We start from the raw sequence: 22,329 nt of genomic DNA on the forward strand, positions 1-22,329 counted from the left end.
GTAACCCATAAATACATACAATTTTATGTTTTTTATGTGTCAGTTTAAAAACAAACTTTAAAAAGAAAGTTGATAAGGAGGCTGCTTATGAATTAAATGTTAAAAAGTAGGTATCAGAAGCTAAGCTATCAATGCTCCCTAAATTAATCTAAATTCCATATCATTCCTGTTTAATTCCTAATGGAATAACTTTAATGGACAAAAGAGTTCCTTATGTTATCTGAAAAAATAAGCATGTGAAAGTAATGTACCTAAAAGTAAGAGGCAACCGTTAAGTACATAGTCTACCTGCTATTACCATATACTATTAAACAGTAATAATTAAAACAATATAGTCATGGATCAGGAGTAAACAGAATAGAGGTTTAAATGAACACCTGGATGTATGGGGGCGGGGGATTAATACGGTATTATGTTAACATCTGTATCAGTGGGAGAGAATCTGATTATATGATAAAGAACAACAATTATCCCATAAATATATGAAGAAAGTTCAAATTCAGTACTAATTAAGGAAATATGAATAAAAACAGTGGGAGTGTAAATTGATGCAATTTCTAAAGGACAATTTAACAAAATAACCTAAAGATTTCAATAACTGAACCATACTTCCAAGAAAGTAAAACTGAGAAAACTGAACTGCAGTAGAAAACAGTAAAACTAAGAAAACAGCCTGCAGTAGACCCTGACCCCTTCCTGTCCCACAGGTGCCATTCAACCTAATAGGAAGCACATGAATTCTGACTTCAACTCACCTCCAGAGTCTTACCACTTCTGTGCACCTCCTATTCTACCCCCAAAAGTCTGCCTGCCATTGCTTCTCACCTGGATTACTGCAATGCCCTTCTAACTAGCTGCTGTTTCCAAAATAGCATACACACTCCCATATTTATTTTTTAGCACACGATCAGGATGCTCTTTTTAAAGGACAAATCGGATTTACTCCCTTCTTCCCTTTATAATCTCAAATCTTCCCATTCACTTGGAGAAAATGTCAAGTCCTCATGAAAAGCTCTTTAGCCCTCATCATCTGCTCACACATCCCACCTGGTCCAACTCAGCCTCTTTGACTTTATGTTTCCTTGTCTCTCCGACACATTTCATTTTGCTCCAGCCCAATCGGTCTTTTGGCTGCTCCCTGTGCAGGCTCTGCCGTTGCTCTCCAGAGCCCTTCGCACTAACTCTGCCCCAGCCTGGAATTTACTCAGGTGTCACCAATTCAATCAGGCCTACCCTGGTCATCCCATTTAATACAGCAGCATATCCTCCACATCCCCAGTCTCCCTTGACCTCTTTTTTTTTTTTTTTTTTTTTTTTTTACTTATCATTTTATAATAGACTGCTCAGTTTAATTAGTGTTAATTACTTGGTTATCGTCTACCCTCACTTGATGCCAATATCATGAGAGCAGACATTTTTGTCTGTTGTATTCACCCACCTCTAGGCCTAGCACTCAGACAGCCACCCAGTAATGTTTGTTGAACAAATTGCTGAGCAATGTTTGCCATAAGCCTTCCTGTCTGATGCGATTTAAGGAAAGCTTTGTAATCATCAACTGGAACTCACAGAAGCCTGGCGTTGCCTGACACTTGCCTCTTTGGAAAGCTAAGAAAGATGGTAAGAAAAATGTTGATGTTTTCATATTCCGGTCCTAAATAGAGTCTTCCAGAAGATGTCTGGCTGATAATAAGCTCACGCCAAACTACTAGCCACAAATATAATAAGTATGATAATAGTAGCTATAATAATGGAAACAGTTCCTCATCTTTGTACATCATTCCACAGTACACAAGCAATTGTCTATCCACTGTCTTACTGGATCCTCATGTGATGGGTTAAAGATGCTGGGTTTTGTTTTTGCTTTTTGCCATGAGGCTACTTCTTTACGGTTTTCCGGACTTTCTTCCTGAGAAGATGGAAATTCTGTCACCATGGAAAGATTAAAACCAATTCAGTCACGTTTCTCTCTGAGTGTAATGCATTAGTAAAGTAATCTCTGGGTTGTAAGTTTCTGGTCATGTCCATGGGATAGCAAAAAAACAGGTAGGTCAGAATGGATCCTGTTATTTTAGTCATCCAAACTGGTGTCTAATTGATGCATTTGATTCTTTCAAACTACACAGCCTGCTTTCGGCCTAGACAAGAACACTGTGTGCCTTGCCTGGAGATATCGTATATTAGGATCTGACACATACAGATAGCAACATGCGAGGGGAGAGTAATAAGCTATTTCTGACATAAAATTCTGTTCCCACATTTATTTATATTTGATGCCTGATAAGAGAAGAGATGGGAGATTTGGTAATGGAAAATAGAGAAAGTGGAAATGAACTATGATTTCAGAAAAAAAGTTTGAAGTGGCAAGCTTAGGAGGAAATTATCTTCTCTGGGGCCTAATATACAACATGCCAGTGTATGCATGAGTGTGTGGAGGTTAGGGCGTGTGCGTGTGTGTGTGTGTGTGTGTGTGTGTGTGTATCAGTGTTATCTGTATATAAGTGGATTTTGAGAGTCTAGTCTAATTTTTTCTTTACTTGATTAACCTTCAGGATCAACCAATTAATCACAAATGATCTGTTGAGAGACCCTGAACAAAATATTTGCCATTAACTACACATACTTAACATTTACTAAAACTCTCAAGCTACCTGCATTTAAGAAAAATAAACATAGCTAAATCACATTTAATGAATTGAGAAACAGTTATGTGTCTGTCTGTGACCTTCAGGACATGTGGCCGGATATGATTTAACAGGTCCATCCCCACCCTGAGCCTTCTCAGCTGGGTACAGGCCCCATGCCCTGGGCATTCAGCTTACTCCGATGTTCAGGCATGGATCTTTCACACAATGGTTGCCAGAGGCCCTCCAAATCTCCAGAATGTTGTCCTAGCAAATACCACTTTGCATAAAATGAGGACACAGCTAGTCCCTCCTTGAGCGGGACAAGCAGAGTATGAAGGATGCCTAGGAGGGTAACATGGAAAGAAAGCAAGCCACATTTTGCAGCACGTGGTCAAAGGGTCTGTCCTAGGATCAATTAATTGGAATGTTCCCAAAATGAGCTTGGTTGAGTCATGAGAGCTTTAAGACACAAGAGACAACTTCCACAACAGTCCAATATGGGGCCTTAGGTGATGGGGGCCCGTAGAAGGATCGAGAAATTTCAATGGTACCAGAGTAGTGACACAAAGTCCTTAATGAAGTCCTAAACATGAAGCAACACCATTTTTTGTCATTGTTGATAGACCTTTATTTTATTTATTTATACACAATGCTGAGAATAGAACCCAGGGCCTCACACATGCCAGGTAAGTGTGCTACTGCTATACCCCAGCCCCAGTCCCGTGAAGCAACATCTTTATGAAGAAGCAACATTATCCAAAGAAGCAACATCTAGGCATGCTGCTTTCCACCTCTGAATGTTTTCCCTTAAAATATGTAATCTGGGTTTGATTGACTCACTTGTTTATTTGTGTAATGTTCAACAAAATTTAAATTTGAAAATAAAAACCAAATGTGTTTCAGTTTTTGCATCTTGGAGGCAATAAAACCAAACGGTTTTGTGTGCTCCTGAATTTCTCCATAGATTTGTTTTTCAACAAATTAGAATCATAATTTTCCATTATGCTTCAGTCCATTTGAATAAATAAATCGTGGGTTTTCAAAAACACCTACAAAGTGCCTACTATGTATCCCATGCTGTTGTAGAGTCTGGGTTTGCAAGGATGGTTTACTCCCTGTCCTTAAAGAATATGGTTGTGGACATGGGGCTGAATAGGCTGAGCAATATCATTAGTTGGTCAGATGAACTGTGAAGGCTTTAAGACAAAGAAGGGACTATCTTGAATGTCATCTACCCTGGACCCTATCCCTAGTAGAACGTCACAACGGGTTCTAAGATAAGGGTTTGCAAAAGGTGCGTTGGGCCCATAAAGGAAAGAGACAGGAAAGGCTCCCACAAGGCTTTCTCTTGAGGTGACAGCAACAGGTTAGATAAAGCTGGATACCCTGGAAGTGGGTAGTGTGGTGGGTCAAGGAGGTTCTAGATCAAGAAAATGAGGTGACAAAAGGCTCCAGGCAGGCAACTATGTGCTATTGCCAGGAGTGATAAGCTGCCGCTGTTGTTGCAGCTTGCAGAATTTTTAGTTTTCATCCCCAATATCACTTCCTCCAAGGAGCCTTTGCAGATCAGCAGGCAACCAAAGTGAACTTCCCTCCTGTTCAAGCTCATAGCCTTCTGGAATCCAGCTTCCTAATAGCCAACAGTCTCTGGGATGGTGTATGTATTTCTGCATTGGTGTGTTTAGTATATTTCCCTCCCACCAGACTGTCAAAACTAGCATGGCAGAGACTAGGTCTTTTTGATGCATCATGGGAATCTTTCCTGGGCACTTGCCAACAGCAGGCCTTTGCTAAGGACTGGGCAGTCCCATGGCTGGAAAGACATTTGGAGAGACTGACAGGTAGACACACTTTCAGGCCATAGGGTCATCATGAACAAAGACACAGCAGTCAATGATATGGGAGTTTAGGGAAATAATACGCAAAGAGAGTGATTTAAGCATGAGTATGATGATGGGGGACTTGAAGGGTAGATCCATCACTATCTGACTGGAAGGTTTTCATGCTCTGGGCTGGGGAGGCTGGTCAAGTGGCACTGGAAAGAGGCACAGCCCTGTGTTAAGCAAGCACCCTGCAACCACTGCTTATGATCACTGACAATAAACCAAACTAGTAGACCAACATGGCACCAACACACTCCAATCTCTCAACCTGCATTGGATGTTAGCAAAATGGTATCCTCATGGGAAGCAAATCAATCAACTTCAAGTACATTTTATTGGTACCTAGTTTCTTGGAGCACAAATATATTGGAAACTTTATTCAAAAAACGAATTATCCTTTACCTGGAGAGAATTAAGATCTTCCAAACAAGTGGCAGGGCTCATAGAGGAAATACTCTTCTCCAGGACAAGAAGTTCTAGAAGTCCTCTCCTCATAGATTCTGTGTGACCTGGGGCTAGTTCTATGGCTTGCTGCCTCATTTTCTCATCGTAAATTGAGTCATAGATTCACCTGAACTTTCAGACATAATAAACACCCTACATGAACTCCAGCTCTCCTCGCCTTATGCTTCGAGCTTGCAGTACTTTCATTAAACCTCATAATCTGAGATCACATCATTTGGTAATACCATCTGAAATTTATTGTTTGCAATTCTGCTGAAGTACAGCATAATCATAGAAGCAGCACTCTGGGTTGGAGCTTGTTTGTCCCTTATTAAACACTAAATTCTGCATCCTTATGCTCTCAGCCATCTCTTAGAGTCATCGGTAAGCTACAGTTAACCAAGAAACACAAGTCTGAGAACTCATTTTTTAAAATGTCCTGAAATAATTTCCAAATGAAATGTAAAATTGCTTCCTAATGACTGAGAAAAGCAAGACCCAAGGCCTAGACTTTCTAAATATCCCTTCTCTGGCCTGTATATTGATTTCCATCCACTTCTACCCAGATCACTGCATTTCCTCTATGCAGCGAAGACTTTCCTCAGTGACCTTGAGCCCCCTGCTTCTTGTGGTCTCTGTCCCATTATTTATCCAACTCCTCCTCCCAGAGGAACCTTCTCCTTCTGTCTGATCAACAGTTTCTTCCACTTGATCTATAAACATCCTCACCTCTCACTTTCTGAATATATGGAACAGTTAGTTGTACCTTGATATTTGTACAGGAGAGTTCACAGACACCAAAATCTGTTTTTTAAAATATATATTTAAATAGTTCCTTATTTTAAATGGTCTCATCTTTGCCTACAGCCTACATGCATCCTCCTGTACACTTTAAGTGACTTATAATGCCTAATATAATGCACGTGGTATACAAACAGGTGCTCTGTTGTATTGTTTAAGGATAATGACAAGGGAGAAAAGACATGTTCAGAATAGATGCAATTTCTTAAAACATTTTCAATTCAATGCTGGTTGAATGCCAGAGGTGGATCCTGAAGATCCTTAGGACCAATTGTACTTTCCCAATCCTGATATGTACATTTTTCATATTTAACATGTTTCTTACAAGGAAGTCAGGGGTTTCTTAGAACGAAGGACCTTTACCAATCAACTGCAAGTGTTTTCTTGTTTGTTTGTTTGTTTGTATTTCTTTTCTTGGTACTTGAAACCAAGTTATGCCTTACACCTGATGACATCTTAGATTTGACACAACACAATGCAAACCTCTTCTTTGCACCCAGCAACACCATCGCCTATCTTGAATTATGCTCTCTGGGAGGTTACTCTCTGCTTACATCACTGATGAGGTCTGAATACTTCACAGAGGGAGGACATGGTCCTGGCACCTGCTAGCCCTGTGGAGAATGGGAAGTCTGCAGTGCCGGTGAGCAACAGGGGTGCTCAGGGGGCCTACATAGCTCATATGGCCCGAGGGCACCTCTGGTACCAGTGCAGTGCCAGCAGCCCTATCCCTCCTTCCATAAAGTCAGCTTCACATTCCTGCTCCCTAAAAGGATGGATCAGTTTGGCCTGGCCAGTCATCGCCTGTGCCAACCCAGGACTCATGCCAGGCACTGACAGATTACACCCGACTCATTCTGATCCAATCAACTGTGGCCAGAGCTGGGACAGAAACATGACCACCTGCAGGCAAATAACCTCCCAGAAGAGCCTATGGTGACTTCAGATGGAAGAGATTTGTCTTCGTGTGTCCCTATAGTGAATGTCCTGTCTTTCAGTTTCTCTTTTCAGTTGCAGCTTACTAAAGAGTATCTCATCTTGCTGTCCCACCTGTGTTCTTCAATCGAACTCCTCCAAACTTCCATCCCCTACCTCTGTGGGGGCTGCCCTTGCTCTGCATTCCTGGCCTGATTTTGGATTTGATTACCCCAAGGAACACTTTCTGGTCTTCATCTGAGTCGTCTTAGAGCTGCGCAGATAGACACTGTCACCCTGTGGTGCCCCCAGGTCCTCTTCACGAGACTGAATCCCACCCTTAAGAAGCTTCTCGAATGACCCTTCTCCAGGAATTGCCTCTGCTGACAGGAGCACGTCCAGCAGGACATTCCAGAAAGTTCTCCACACAAGGCTGCAGCAATGCCTGTCCCCTAGAGTGCCCCCAGAGGGGACACCCCTACCCTGTATGTGTGTGTGTGTGTGTGTGTGTGTGTGTGTTCAATAAATATCCACTATATCCTGTTTATTGTTAGTCTTTCAGAAGCAATTGTATTCCCCTTTTAAAAACCCCTTTATTTTGAATAATTTTGAGGTTAAAAGTTACAGAAATAGTACAAAGTTTTCCCTTTAAGATCCCCTTGTGTTACCATATATCATATATCATACTTGATATAATTATCAAGATTAGGAAATTGAAAGTAACCATGGTATAATCTTATTAACTCAAGTAAAGCTCTTATGCAGATTTTTTAAAGAGAGAGAGAGAGAGAAAGAGAGAGAGAATTTTTAATATTTATTTTTTAGTTTTCGGCGGCTTGAGCCACATCCCCAGCCCTTATGCAGATTTTTTTAACCATTTTTTTTCTACCAATATTCTTTCTCTGGCCCAGGACCTTGCCTTTGGATGGATGTCATTTCTCGTTAGTGCAGAGTGGCAGCCCACTCATGCCCACAGTTTTTCTTTGTCTTTCCTAGCAGCACTTCTTAATAGCCAATATTTCATAATGTTCCCTTCCCTATCCTGGAATGAAACTTCTAGAGCATATGACTGTCTTCTACAAATCTGATGGGCTGAAAGCTCTAATTGCATATGCGGGTATGCCTACATGTATATATGTAGATGTAAATAAATATCAACTAAAATTTGGATGTAAACTGTGATTTTTATCAGTTCATTATGATTCAGAAAACATTTCTTCAGAAAACTTAAATTTGAGATATCAGAAAGTATATGAGAAAGAGGGTGGGCATGGTGACATGTCTGTAATCACAGTGGCTCAGTAGGCTGAGGCAGGAGGATCACAAGTTCAAGGCCAGCTTCAGCAACTTAGTAAGACCCTTAAGCAATTCCATGACACTTTGTCTCAAAAATAAAAAAAATAAAAAGGTCTGGGGATGTGGCTCAGTGATTAAACACCCTTGGATTAAATCCCTGATACAAAAAAAATTAAACAGTAAATAAGAAAGAAAAAATAGCAATAGAACAGTAGTGACAAACTCTAGCTCTAGAATCATACTGATAGAGTTTGAATAACTGTGTAACCTTGTGAATACTACTTAAACTCTCTGTCTCAATTTCCTGTTCTACTTACTTGTACGATAGCACTAAATGTTATCTTTTTTAAAAAAATTCATATGAAAGCACAATGCCTGATATATGTGTCTTTTAACTTGTGTTTTTGAATATAGTAAATCATATTTTCTTTTGTCCTAGCACAGTGATTGATAAATGTTCTATAGAGGGATGGACAGTAAATATTTTAGGTTTTGAGGGCAATATGAAGTATCAGTTAAATTGTTTTCTCCTTTTCCTTTTTACTATTCTTTAAATGTGTAAAAAACCAGTTTTAGCTTATTGGCCATAGTTTGCCAGCCCAGTTTTATCTAAGGACCACAGACAGGTCAACATGCAGTGCTAGGAAAAGCTTCATATTTCCACTCTTTTGATCTTTCTAGAAAAGTAGAACATCTAAAGGCAAAGAAAAAGACAGAATGACATAACGCCCAGGTACCCATTACCCAGCTGTAAAAAGCATTATGTTTTGTGTATTTGCTTCAGCACACGACACCTGCCCAGCAGTCCTGGGTTGTCTTCTCAGGTGACCTGTGACTTTCTCCTCTGGGGACCATGTCATATGTGGCCACACTACTGCACTCTGGCCATGGGAACCTGCATGGACATAATGATGGCACTTCTGTGCCCTGGTAGTAACAACATCAAGAGACTTTTTTCTTGGTTCTTCTGCCTGGGTGTGACCTACACAGAGAGAGAGAGGAACCAAGGACCACAGACAGAAGCCGGCAGCCATGACCACACAGACCAGAGACAGCCACATTCAACTATGATGGAAATGAGAACAAATAAGCACTTATTGCCTGAAATCTATTAAAATTCCAGGGCGGATCTGTTTGTTTGTTTGTTTGTAGGTGAACACAGTGCCTTTATTTTTATTTACTTATTTTTTTATGTGGTGCTGAGGATCGAACCCAGTGCCTCACCCACACCAGGTGAGCGCTCTACCACTGAGCCACAACCCTAGACCCCAGGGTGTGTCTGTTAAAACAGATTAACATCATATGAATTTCAACATAAACCTTGATTTCACAAGTTTACTGAATGTGTATCTCTCCATATGTAAGATGTGATACCACTTTGCCTTTCACAGACGTGAACACATGGTAAAAATGGTACACAGCATTCTGTAGCTTAATTTTTTCTTTGCTCAGCTGTATGTGTCTGAGGTTTATCCACATTGAAAGATGTTCATGCGTTAACAGTGTTAATTATTTCTTTGATTTAAATAAGCTACCTGAGATCCATAAAAATGTACAAAACTGTTTTCATTAACATTTTAAAATGATAATACCTTCCCGTCTCCAAGAGGTCTTAAGTTATTTCCAGCTAGCACACACCATAAAGCACTTAGTCTGTGACCCATATTGGAAAGGTAGTCTATGTTTTACTGTGCGTTTTTACTTATCTCCTTTTATATGATTTCTCCCCAAAATTCCAGAGTTAGAGAGACAAGACTGCCAGGATCTTTTCTTGTTTGGTCGTGAGCTCAGATCTCAGAATCCTTCGAGTCAGGTGACTTTGGGTACATTCTTTGGCCACCCTGTCACTCAGCAGATTCCTTTCTAAATGGGGAATGAAACTTGAACCTGTACCTTTGAGTTATCACGAGGATCAAAGGAGTTTTTAAATAGAAAGCACTTGGTCCAGTGGCAGAGCATATAGTAACCACTCAATAAATGTTAACTACTGCAGAGCTGGCCTCTTAGCAGATAATGTGACTATGTTGGACATAGTTAATACAAAACTATGACCCTGAGTTCCAGCAGCTCACTGAACAAAACCATGCTTTTTAGCCTGGGTGGCTGTTCACTGAGTCTTTCTACCATCTCTCCTCCTCATTCATTCATTCTGTGTCCATTGGGACTCATTTGCAATCACCAAGTATTGTTTGGTTGTTCAATTGCAAGGCAAAAAAATTTAAATTCCAAACTTTCAGCCAATTGCTAACTTTTTTTTCTATTGAATAATTATAACAACAACCAAACTCCCATTATTCAGTTTTACATTGAGCCCAGCTCCTCAGATGTCCCCCTCGTCCTGGGTCAACCACTTCTTCTCTTCCCTCAACCTGCTCATCCTAACGTTTTATTACCAATGCCTCACCCACTATCACCTTTCTTTTTCAAGGATGAACATTTCGTACCTCTTTCCTTCTCCTCCAGTTTCCATCTCTGATGTCTTCTCATTACAACTTCCCGACAACTGTTTATACTTTTGAATGTCAGTCTCTGATTCTAATGTGTTGTCAACTAAGATGTCACTGAATTGTAAACAGCTGTTCTTGTGTAGTTCAACACTGGCAGTTTCTTAAGATCAAAATTCTGTTAGAGGATTAGGAACATATTAAAAACCAGATAAACTGAAAATGTCTTTTCTAGGGTCATACTGCTAATATGGTGGTGCTTTTTGCCATAACCATATTTTTAAAAATATTTTTTCATTGTAGATGGACACAATACCTTTATTTTATTTATTTTTATGTGATGCTGTGGATTGAACCCAGGGCCTAACACATGCTGGGCAAGCACTTGACCACTTGCAAAGACCCCAAATCTTTGCTTTTCCCTCCAGGCTTTATTGCTTCTCTGGAACAATACTTAGCAAGTCCCAGAGGGGGCATTTGCTCATGTCGACAGTGAGATATGATGATTTCCATAATAAAACAATGAACTTTTATTACAGTTGGCAGAGTCACAGAATTTAATAGTGAGAAGTGTATCCAGAATTCATGTTCTGAGGGCTGGTGGTGTGGCTCAGCAGTAGAGCATTTCCCTAGCATGCACGTGGCCGAGTTTGATGCACAATACTGCAAAACCAAAAAGAGTCATGTTCTAAAAAGACCAACCCAGTAATTGCCCTGTTAGGGATAGTTTTGCTTCATTATTTATCACTTATGAGACTTATGTGCACTATATTGTTTTAACAACTTTGCAAGGTGAGTGCCATTATCCCCTGTGGATGTGAGAACAATCTTAGCCATGCTAGATGCGTGTGCCACTGTCACCCAGCAGGTAGGTAGTGGCATATTAGATTCACTTCCACACAGACTGACATCAGAATCCGTGTTCTTTCCTCAATGTCATTCTGCCTCTCTTAAACCCCAGCACCAAGAAAGATTGCGGGGGTATGACATCTGCCATGATTTGTACATTTGCCCACTTTCTGGTTCCCATTTCACCCTCAGGCACATCTCTGCTTATTTCCATTCTTTATGCACACAGATGAAATATGTATCTGTGAAGGGGAAAAAAAATTGCATAAAACATTGCCTTATTTTTATGGAAATATACCAGATCAAACAGGGAAAAATTACACAAAGAATCAATGATAACCCTAGGGGAAGGACTTCAGAGAGAAAAATCTAGAGTCTTTTCCTAATTTCTGGTCATTAAATTACTTAGCATCCTGGATTCTCCTGAGCCACACTTATAAACAAGAGAATTTCTAAAAGAGAGGAAATGGAAAGGAGGCACAGAAGAGCCGAGGGAATCAGGGAACATGGAGGCCACTTGAGCAAGATGCACTCCCTGGCCACTGAGGGTCTGCTCCCCAGAGAGCATTCTGCTCTGCCAATTAAAGACCCTACAGTATTGGCAAAGGGCCTCATAGGTCTTACTATTTGCTCCTTAATGCATTTAATGTATTGCACCTGTAATTCTTTCATTTTTGGTTCACAGGAGCAGAGAAATGCCAACCACCAAGAGGGAGCTCTCTCTGTGGCCTCTCATGAGTGGTATTTGGGCCTCTCAGATTCTCTGACTCTGAGCCTTACATATCCAGCCTCACCCAAAGTCCAAGAGCCAGTATCAGGTTTACCAGCCTTGGGTTACATGAAAATAGGGCACTGCACTGAGACATCCTCCCAGGAGACTCTGGGAGAGGCAATTTGCAATGGCATGCTTGGCGGTAGAAGTTAATTGGTGGGTGGAAGATAGCTGACCAGCGCTGTAGATTAATTCTCTGCTGTAATAGAGAAAGGAAGATGATCACATAACTGTATATTTTTAGATAATCAGGTCAAATGGAAAATAAAGAAAGTAGTAAGCTCTGAAAAGATATTTCTTTTTTTTTTCTTTTTTCTTTTTGCTTGTGGACTGGGATAGATACTCCAGTCAGCAAGGAAGTAAAAAGATAGGGCTTTTTCCTTCTCACGTTCATGAAGATCAGTTTCCAGTCCTTTCCTGGGTGGGAAGGGGAAGAGTTCTGAATTCAATTCACCTTCCTTACAGTCTTACATTTTTAGGGATGTATCGCTCCTCAGAAATCTTTCATTTCTCCTCCTATAGGTAGGTGGTTTTGCTTTTGAAAATCACCTTATGGCAATTTTCTCAAAATTGCGTAAAATAATAAAAAGGCCTAAATTTGATTTATGAGACAAAAGAGAAATAATGATTTAGAAACTTTTGCCATTGGATTCCCACCATAATATATTCCCAACACAGTTTTTAAATTTTTGTTGATTTTGTGTATGGCCTGGAAATTGAACCCAGGGCCTCATACATGCCAAGAGCATGTGTTTTTTTTTTTTTAAACTCATCTATACTACAAAATATGCATGTATAAAAATGGGATCTACTTAAAGCACACAGTTCCATGAGTTCTGACAGGGATATACACCTGAGAAATCACCCACGGTAAAAATACCATACCCATCACTCCTCCTGCCCATCCCTTCCTCCATCTGCAATCATGGGCTACCCTTCACCTATTTCCCAGTTTGTTGTAGGCCAAAAATATGTTTATTTCCATTTCTGGTGAAGAGTAAGGATAGCCTCAAGGGCATAAAAACGTTCAGTGTTATGTTAAAAACAAGACTTTCCAGTCCATGTCATTGTTCCAAGTCCAGTTAAACAATTGAAATTTGAACAAAAAACTGGAAATTTTTGTAAAAGAAATACTTTGTGATTTGTAAAAGCTCTCGCAGAAATGATCTATTAACCTGGGCTGTCTGGGTTTGATTGTCTTTCCTGGCTCTTTATAACCTTTCTTTTAATGATTCTGTCACTGTGATCTTATTTTGAGAATTAAGAGGCAAATGCATTAAAAGTAAACAACATTAATGTCTATTTCTAGCTTTGCTAAAGGAAGTATTATACTTATTCTTTTTAAATTATAATATTTTAACTCAGTTGCTGGTCACTTTTATTTAAAGAGGTTTTTTTTTGAAACTGATGAGTGCAAATATTTTAATATTCCTCAAAGTTATTTTAGCAACTAGAATTAAAACAGAAAAGGATTTGAGGCCTTTTAGAATACTCTGTTTCAAACAGATTACCAATTGGCAATTGTCATACTGTCTCAATGTGGTTTATAACTAAGGTTAGAACTGAGGTTATAGATAGCATCTGCTTTTTTTTTTCAATAAGAAGCAGTATGCAAAGGAAAGGGACCTCAAACCTCAAAAGCACTTTTCTGCCTTTGCAGAGATAATTCTACATTCCCCCCTCCCCCCTAATTCCTCCACAGTTTCTGACTTTGGAGACACGAATCCTATAAACATCCAACTCTCGGCTACTTGGGGGCTTCTGATCCAATCTGTGGATTTTATCACTTTTTTCCTCTTTATGATTAATAACCTTCTGATACCTCAAGAAAAACTCAAATGAGTCCATTTTACAACTTATTATTAGCCTGGTAAAATAGCCAAGGGGAAAAACCTTAAATCTGTTCATAAGAATAAAATGTGTGGACAGAAATTTAATGGAACCCAAAGAAGTCACATGAGTTTTTCAGAGCCCCAGTGTAAATGAAACTGAATAATGTAAGCTTTAAAATTTAATTCATTCAATGAACCAAAGCTAAAACTGTAAACAAACCTGAATTTTTTTTAACATAAAAATTTGGAAATTTGGAACATGAAAATAATTTATGAACATGAACCACACTGGTAATGATTAGATTTCCAAATATTTCAGTTTTATAAATCTACAGGTTTGATATATTAATTTTCTAATTTGTTTGATTTTTTTAAATTTTTGAAGCAGAGTCTCACAGAGTTGTGATCTCAAGCTCACGGTCTTCCTGTCTCAGCTTACACAGTCGTTGAGATTACAGACATGTGCCACTGAGCCTAGCTCTCATTATCTCCTTTAAAAATTATCATAAATCTATCATCCTTAAAAGGTAATAATCCAGATTTTATTTATTTATTTATCTATCTATCTTTTATTTATTTATTTATTTATTTATTTATTTATTTATTTATTTATTTTGTTGTAGATGGACACAATGACTTTATTTTATTTATTATTTTAATGTGGTACTGAGGATTGAACCCAGTGCTTCATACGTGCTAGGCAAGTGCACGACCACTGGGCCATAAGCCCATCCCAAATTTTATTTTTAGAGGTCTATTTTAGTATAGATTACACTCATGTAGTGAAGCTAAAGATCATTTCGGTAACTCACACATGTATGTATACCTATATTAGATCATATATATATATATATGATATATAAATGTATTATTATATTTTATAATTATGTGATGTTGCTATCCCTTGCAGGTAGCTTTAAAACTATCATCCAACAACATTTTAGCCATACTCACTTGTTTGAAACATTTGATTCCCCAGAGATAGGCAGGACTGTGGGGTGTATCTACATTTTTAGTCACGCTCTTCTTTGTCCTTTCATTCATTTTGTCATTTTAGTTCAGTTCAATTTCTTTTAAATCCTGAGCTTATAAGCCTCTGCTAATTAGCATAGCTGTGCATGCAATCTTAAATGTGAAAAAGATTAGCAGCAGTATACTGGAAGAGGAATCGGCAACTTTGGTTGGCCCATTACCTGCAGGAGAAGGGAGGGCACTATCTCAGGCATCAGATCCTCTAACATGTCTTCCCTCTGTGAATTGTTGGAGATAGACACTGGGTGAGCCATTGTCAGCCAGGACTTGCCAGGGTCAGACAAGCCCAAGCACCAACAATGTCTTTATTTATAGCTTCCACACACTAAGTAGGGGCAAAGCACACTAAAGGTCAAGAGGGATGGTAACTATCAAGACAGATGGGTTCAAGTGTCACACTAAAGCCAAAAATTTGTAGATGGCACAACTGATCAACTTAGTTCTCCAGTTTCTTAGCTACTAGTGATGCCATATTTTAAGAAACATTAAAAATATCAAGGAATAAGAGAAAGGATTCCTTAGAACATCAGAAGAATTCCCTGAGGTCACATTCTCTGAGCAAAGTACCTGGGTAAATAGGATTCCAGATTCCCAGAAGGCCTGCTCCCTTCACAATGAACAAAACCAGTACAATTTTTCACAGCACTAATAATAATTGTTCAGATTTACTGAGTGCTTGCTATAAACCGTGGGCACCAAATGGTGAACCCTGTGAGCTTTTGTGATTTTTTGTGCATGTGTGTGTGCATGTGTGTGGGTATGTGTGTATGCACATGGTTTTTGTCTCTTTGGTCCATTGTTGAACCCCACATTCCAGGAACAGCACCTGCCCCATAGTTGGGACTCAACAAATATTTGTCTCAATCACTGTCATAAACTATCTATCTATGTCATATAAAATAAATCTCAGCAACTCAGATTTGACAAATCCTGTACAGACTCCAGTTTACAAATGAGGAAACTAGTCATACAATTTGTCCTGGCTAACACATCCAGAGGTGAAAGACTCCAAATTCAAATGCCAGTCATCTGGATTCTGCACCAAATGTGTGTGACTCTCGTCCTCCTAGGGAGTCAACACTTTACACCTCTTACACACTAAAATATAACCAACCTTATGCTGTTCTGAAGAGTTCACAGCCAGACTGATTCCCCACTGATTTCTCTGCTTCTAGAATATTTACTGTAATGTTCTGACACTCTGAAAATATTACCATTAAGACTCACAGCCTTCTCTGTTCCTTTCAGCTGTCTGCCACAGAATCTGCCAGCCAAGTTTGAGTTGCTCAGTCTGCAGAAGTTAGCCTGTAAGACCCACGCAATAGCAATAGACTTCATGATTTGGCCATATTTCTCACCCTGTGGGGAGCCCTTCTTTCACCTGAATTACCGAGTGCACTAAGGGGGGGTGTGTTACTTTTCTTTCAGTGTCTTTGAATGAGTTGGGCTTTAAAGATAGATGTTGTATTGAAACCTCTGGAGAAACAGATTTCTTCAGTTTGTGCTTATGAGCCGTCTGTGTGGCTGGGGTCCCATGGTTTACTGGCAACACTTTGCTACAACTAATGAGCTGAACCCAGACCCTGAAGTACTTTGAGAAAGGAGAATGGCTCAGCTTCTATGACTGCTCCCTCCTGAGCCAATGATGACAGACAACAGCTTTTGTACCAATGGACACTTGAATTAGGAGCTGGTCTGAGACCATATGGGAAGCAGAGTGACCATAAAACAATGTGATTACTCTCAATTATGCTGGGATTGGACCATGTGAGCCCCAGGTGATAAAACCTATAACCCATTTGTGTCTCTCTCTTATCCATTTTTTCTATATGAGGGTTTGGTTAACTTTCTTATATTTTTAAAGGATTACCTTCACGGTAAAATTTTCTTCTTTAAGGTTTTATAACTATCTCATTTGCAGTAAACTTCATTTATGGGCTGCAAATGAACTTGGAGCAAAATAATCCAGAATAACATTGAAGGGGAGGATTATAATCTACCTCCAGGACTTTTTTGAGTAATGGTCAGATTCAGACAGAGAGGAACGGATTTTCACCCACAGAATTCATGCACCACTGGAAACCATGTGAATTGGGCAATAACACTAGCAATAACTATTTATATTTTAGACATGTTCAATGCATAGAGATTAGAGAAGAAAAAATGTATTCCGATTTACAGTTCCTGGCCATTAAAATAAAGTATTCCATCTGAAAGTTGGCCAGAACTAGTCTCTTCTATCTTTTTTTCCTCTAACTACCAAAAAATCTAGGAGGGTAATTTAGAAAGTTAAGCTAGAATAGAGCTATCGTTGATTCAAGATCCTATGAAATAAAAATTATAGGATAGAGGAACAAAGGAACACTTGACACTCTGATCAAGATGTAATTGTTTGTAATTGTTCATATTTAACAATATGCCTCTTGAAAAGATCTTAGGTGTGTTTGGGGGTACAGAGGCCGTTTATTGAGAACAGAATTCACAACTTATACATATTAGCATAGACAGTCATCATTCAAAATGTATGTAAATCATTGCCCTCGCACAAGATTAAATTCTTCACATGCCAGCATCTGCCTACTAGTCATGAATGTGATGTTTAGATTCCAGCAGAGCTTACAACTTCTGTGGAATGAGTTAGACTTAGATGTGGGGTAGATAGGTTATCCCTTAGGAGTAACATCATCTCAAAGGAGACAATATAAGTAAACTTCTCAGGGTATTGACAAGCACACAAAAGTCTGCTGTTGCACTAAAATAGCTTATCTCCCTCACCTGCTCAGCTGTATTAGTCTATTTCTGTTATTGTAAGGACCTACCTGAAGCTGGATACCTATAAAGAAAAAAGGTTGATTTTGTTGACAGCTTTGGAGACTGAAAGTCCATTCTCATTTTGACTTTCCCCGGACAAAGTACGTAGGAGTTAAAAATGGATATACTTTTTCTTCCTCCAGAACCACTTCCAGGACCATTCTTCCTGGTTCCCACCACCATAAGGACCCACTATCTGCTAGATTCTTCCCGCACATTTTTCTTTGTCATGCTTATTACTTAGTCGAGGGGGTCAATACACTTTGACATTTTATATTATTATATATCATTCCTGCTCCACCAAAGAATAAGATGTATTATTTTACTTACTTTGTGTAAGCAGTAGCCTCACTGGACATAAGATATGGCTAGAACAAGGATCACAGGCACTGAAACAATAGACCTTTAGGAGAATCTATCAGCGGTCATGAACTCTTGCTACCAAAAAAGGCATACTTGCCCCAAGTAGGCCATCTCATTTTGTAAAGCGGATTTCTGGATCCTCACAGTCCATTAATGAGTCCATGGATCTCAGGTTAAACTCTAATTTGGCACAAGTGACATTGGGGGCTGGAAGATTCTTTGTTGTGTTGCTGCGTTGTATGTCATAGGACATTGAGCAGCATCCCTGGCCTCTTCCCTATAAATGCCAGTAACAACACCCCTCTCCCGTTTGTGAGAACAAGATGTGTCTCCAGACATTGAGCCCTTGCCCCTCTGTGGCTGAGAGCCACTGAGCTAGGCACTCCACAAATGGAACTGCATGAAATCATCTCCCAAGTAGAAGGAGCCCCTCTCATGACCAGACCATCCAGGTCTACAAGCAGAGCAGGAGACCATGTGTATGTGACATCTTGACATTCATGTTCCCACTATAGCTTTACGGCATTCCGGTGAAGTAAGTGGCCACAAATGTAATAATAGCAAATCCCGATTTAAAGTCATGTTTCCTGACTGCCAACACAATTCACTTTCCAGAATGACAAGGTGATGGGATGATCATTTGAGGAGCTGAGCTCTAGTTGGGCATCTGGCCCTTCACCAGCTACATAAGCACTTGAATTTGTCTATGGCTGATCTTCATGTCACTCAGCTATGTGAAGGACACCTCTGTCTGTTTCACAGGAATGTTATAAGAACAGGTGAGACACTGAGGAGTGATAGCACTCTAAAGACTACCAAAGCCAGTTCAAATGTAAGATGTTATTAAATTGAAAAGTATCCACCAGTCTATAAAAATTACGTGTACACCACCAGCACTCCAAAACCCTTCTTTATGAATAGAGTCTTGAGAAATGAATATGCTTGTAGAATATTAAAAACTGAAATGGGCCAGAGATGGGCTATCACACTTGACCCTTGTTTCCTCTGTGCAATCCCACAGAGCAGACCCCTTCAAAACCAGTCTGTGTTTCAAAAAAACTCACTCTCAAAAGAAATAAATCAGGCAAACAATAGTTGACTATTGTTCTCCTGTCCCTTTCCAAAACCTTCTTTGAATTTTCAGTACAACAGTGATGCTATTTGAATAGAATAAAAAATACTCTGACATTAATCTGAAAATAATTATAGATGTATTACATCTTGCTTGTGCTTAAAAACAAAAAGCTCACGTGACTCTGTAGAATGGGTGTAAAATAAGGTGAACTGGTAGGTCTTGGCTTGTTTCACGTCACTCTTGGTTACTGAGCAGGCCGAAGATAGTTACCCATCACAAGGGTGATTGGTTATTCCTCACAGAACACTTGGGCGGGAGCAGGATGCAGTCATATCTATTGTTAGCATGGCAAGGGGTGAAGAGGGACATAGGACATCAGATGTCATCTTCTGGTTTCTCATCCTAAGGCTGTGGCCTCTTCAGAATGACAATTGGTATCATTCTTATTCAATTGCTGTTTGCAGCCTGTGAGGACATAAAAATTATGTTCGGCCCCAGAGGTCACCTGCTTAGCTAATTTTTTACTAATTATGTCTTAGTTGCACCGTTTTAGGACAGAGAAAAGAAAATGTTCTCTTCAAGGGTTTTATAAAGAATGTTCTGGGGGTTTTACAGACATGCAGGGTTAATGGGACTAAGGCACTTGCGAGGTCAGCACATACATTATACTGAAATCAGTCATGCAGCACCACACTGAGAAGGTAATTTTGAAAAAGATGAGAACTTTCGGGTGTAGAGGAAGTATAGCAGACAAGGGGTGATAAATGATTGGAGAGAGAGTATGCTGGACTTGGCTTAGAGCTGGCCATGAAACTTACAGAAATTAACAACAGAATGACCTTAGATAAGACTAGATCCCGAGGTATATTGAAATGATGATGGAGAAAGACTGAAATAGAACCAGCCTGGGCTTTGTGCAGCCAAAGGAGACTAGGCTGCTGATGTCTTATATGTTGATATTTAAGACTTGACCCAGAATATGACACCTGCCTCTCCATCAGATTGCATGAGTGTATTGTCAGAGCCCTGGGATCAGAGAAAATACCGCAGGGCGCGTTGTCAATGGCCTGGAGGGTGAAAGGTTTCCATTGAAAGGAAGTGATGGCTATTCACCATCGTTCATCTAGAAAAGAGGCCTGAAAGGAGGCAGAAAGGGAGGATTGAGGAGGTCAGCCTTGATCCTGAGAAGGTGGGGGGATTCTCATCTCTCTGGATCCAGGAGTGCATTTCATTTAAGAATGACTTATGTGAATGTTTGGTACACTTTGCATGAAGGGAACCAATCTGGGGTAGTGAGGTGGGAAATCTGGTGGCCAGGGATATGTTGAGGTTGGGTGCAAGTTATTCTCTCTGTGGTAATTCTCTTTTGCTATTTTTTGAAACTCCAGTGAAGTCTGATCCAAAGATGGCAGGATAAAAATTCCGAGAAAATAAGAACTGTCTTTCTCCCCCATAATCTTTTGTCGTACTTATCCTCCATCCACTGAATCAGTGATGCCACTGCTTTGGGGGAAAGGCAGATGCACAAGAACATCGACTGAATGTTATTCATGATCAGCGTCTTTTAAACTGGTGGCTGAGATGCGGAAAGATGTCTATTTGTGAAGAAGAATTTCTAGCCTCCAAAAGCCGGGACAACTCATGGCATAATGGGATGGTTAGCCCTTAGGTTTTAAGGATAAATGATGACTTCTCAGCAGTGTTGCTACCCAGAAGAGGAAAAGCTCACACAGCAGATGGCAGAAAAAGCTCTAAGGGCCACAAGGGCCACTGAGTGTCCAAGGAGGGACCCTCCTCTCTGACACCCCTGGGATAAGCTCCAAGAGAAGAGGGTTTAGATGATGCTCAGAGCTGGGGGATCACAGAGGCCATGTACAAGACAGCAGCTCATTCCAAGCCACAGGCCACCCACCTGGCCAGCCTGCCGACAGCGCAGCTGGTAGGAATGGCGGTGGGGAGAAAGGAGTAGAGCATCTACCTCCCTTCAGCTCTGAGTCTATCTTAACTCCAAGAAGGGTGACAGAGGAGGTAGAGGGTGCTACTTTCTCTAGGTATTTCCTCCCATAGAAGCTGCTCCTTCTGTCTGGATCCCAGTGATAAGAGGACATGAAGCAATAGTCCATGAGGGAGTGAGAACAATAGAAGTCCCTCTTACCCAAAGTTCTGCTTTTGATTACCCACAGTTTCAGTCAGCCAGAGTCAACCTCCATCTGAAAATATTAAATGGAAAATTCCAGAAATAGACAACTTCTAAGTTTTAAATTGGGCGCCTTTCTGAGGATCATGCATGGTGAAATATCTTACCATCTTGGTCTTTCCTGTCCCAGACATGATGCATCCCTTTGTCCAACATAATCCATACTGTGTACGTTTCCCTTCCATCAGACCCGTAGTGGCCATCATGGTTATCAGAACAATTGTCATGGTATTATGCTGTTTTTGTCCCAAAATGCAAGAGTAACAATGCTGGCAGTTGGCATATGCCAAAGAGAAGCCATAATGTGCTTCATTTAAGTGAAAATATAAATATTCTTCATTTAATAAGGGAAAAAAGAAAAAAAAATCATGTGCTGAGGTTGTTAAGATCTACAATAAAATATTTTGAAAGAAACCACATTCATATAACTGTAGTTTAAGAATATTGTTATAGTCGTTCCATTTTACTATTAATTATTATGGTTAATCTCTTACTAAACCTAAATTATAAATAAAATTTTATCATAGGTATAGGCATATAGGAAAAAACATATGCACATAGTACACAATATGATGCATGGTCTCAGGTATCCATAGATGGTCCTGGAACATAACCCCTGCTGGTAAGAGGGATCCTCTACAAACCTTCATTATCTTAAGCTATTGAGATTTGGGAAGAATGTGAGTTGCCTTAGAATAACCTAGAAAAGCTTTCTAGGCCCCCAAGAAGGACTGTGAGGGACTAATGGGCAGAGCCTTGAAGAGACATTGTGGTCTGGACAGTACTAAGAAGACACAGAGTGACCTTGGTAGACCTGGACCAAAGTACAGTAGGACTGAGGAACTTTCACTGGTAGATGAAGCACACTAGCATTACATGAGAAAGAAGATACAACTAGTTGCTATGTTGGCAAAGGATGCAATATCAAACTGAGCCAGATGATGAAGAAATAGCTGCTCTTTCCACTAATGCCTAGTTGATCCTTGGATCA

Source organism: Callospermophilus lateralis, chromosome 17 (assembly GCF_048772815.1).
Source record: "Callospermophilus lateralis isolate mCalLat2 chromosome 17, mCalLat2.hap1, whole genome shotgun sequence".
In the NCBI taxonomy this organism is placed as follows: Eukaryota; Metazoa; Chordata; class Mammalia; order Rodentia; family Sciuridae; genus Callospermophilus; species Callospermophilus lateralis.